The sequence below is a fragment of the Erithacus rubecula genome, assembly GCF_903797595.1.
Source record: "Erithacus rubecula genome assembly, chromosome: 3".
Taxonomy (NCBI): Eukaryota; Metazoa; Chordata; class Aves; order Passeriformes; family Muscicapidae; genus Erithacus; species Erithacus rubecula.
In genome coordinates this window covers 11,102,823-11,104,801 of record NC_136689.1, presented here as the reverse complement: position 1 = coordinate 11,104,801, position 1,979 = coordinate 11,102,823, and positions in this window count along the sequence as shown.

Genomic DNA, 1,979 nt, shown 5'->3' with positions numbered 1-1,979 from the left:
TATATCCAGGAACAAGGGATTGGTAATTTGATGGCCATAATTCACAGGTGCTGTTCTTCTGCACACACACAGGGCTCTGCACACACACAGGATTCTGCACACACACACAGGATTCTGCACACACACAGGATTCTGTACACACACACACACACAGGGCTCTGCACACACACACAGGGCTCTACACACACACACAGGATTCTGCACACACACAAACAGGGCTCTGCACAAACACACACACAGGGCTCTGCACACACACACACACACACACACACAGGGATCTGCATACACACACACACACACAGGGCTCTGCACACAAACACAGGGCTCTGCATAAATGCACACAGGGCTCTGCAGACACACACAGGATTCTGCACACACACGCAGAGGATTCTGCACACACACACAGGGCTCTGCACACACACACACAGGACTGCACACACACAGGGCTCTGTACAAACACACACACACACACACAGGGCTCTGTACAAACACACACACACATAGGGCTCTGCACACACACACACAATTCTGCACACACACACACAGGGCTCTGCACACACACACAGGGCTCTGCACACACACAGGGCTCTGCACACACAGGATTCTGTACACACACACAGGGCTCTGCACACAAACACACAGGGCTCTGCACACGCACACACAGGGCTCTGCACACACACACACAGGATTCTGCACACACACACACAGGGCTCTGCACACACACAGGATTCTGTACACACACACAGGGCTCTGCACACACACACACACACACAGGGCTCTGCACACACACACACAGGATTCTGCACACACACACAGGGCTTTGCACACACACACAGGATTCTGCACACACACACACAGGGCTCTGCACACACACACACAGGGCTTTGCACACACACACAGGGCTCTGCACAGACATAGGGCTCTGTACACACACACAGGGCTCTGCACACACACACACAGGGCTCTGTACACACACAGGGCTCTACACACACGCACAGGATTCTGCACACACACACACAGGGCTCTGCACACACACACAGGATTCTGCACACACACACAGGATTCTGCACACACACACACAGGGCTCTGCACACACACACAGGGCTCTGCACACACTCAGGGCTCTGCACACACACACACAGGGCTCTGTACACACACACAGGGCTCTGCACACACACACAGGATTCTGCACACACACACAGGATTCTGCACACACACACACAGGGCTCTGCACACACACACAGGGCTCTGCACACACTCAGGGCTCTGCACACACACACACAGGGCTCTGTACACACACACAGGGCTCTGCACACACACACACAGGGCTCTGCACACACACACACAGGGCTCTGCACACACACACACAGGGCTCTGTACACACACAGGGCTCTACACACACACACAGGATTCTGCACACACACACAGGGCTCTGTACACACACACAGGGCTCTGCACAGACATAGGGCTCTGCACACACACACACAGGGCTCTGCATACACACACAGGGCTCTGCATACACACACAGGGCTCTGCACACACACACAGGGCTCTGTACACCTGGGCACAGTCACAGGCCATTAAAGCAGATTTACTTGCTCACTTTCTGCTCCTGACCTTGTTCCTTTTCCTCACCAAGTCTTTTTATTAGCACATGGATGCACTGGGAAGGCACGGGCGAGCAGGGATGCAGCCCTTGGAACACACTGATCTCGGGTATCATGCTTTGTTTTGCTATTTTGATTTTTGGGTTTGTTTGTTTGTATGTTTGTTTTGTAAAGCAAACACTAAACTCTGCGCCAAGGTAGCTCCTTTCACAACCAGCACAGTTTTCCATTTTCCTGAGAACTTGGTGAACAACGCAAAGGTATTTCCAACAGATTCCCGTGCCAACCATGCGAGAAAGAGAAATGTATCACAGCAGGCACGGCCGCAATGCCAGCCCGGGGCCGGGCTGGTTCGGGTGGTTCGGGCCGGGC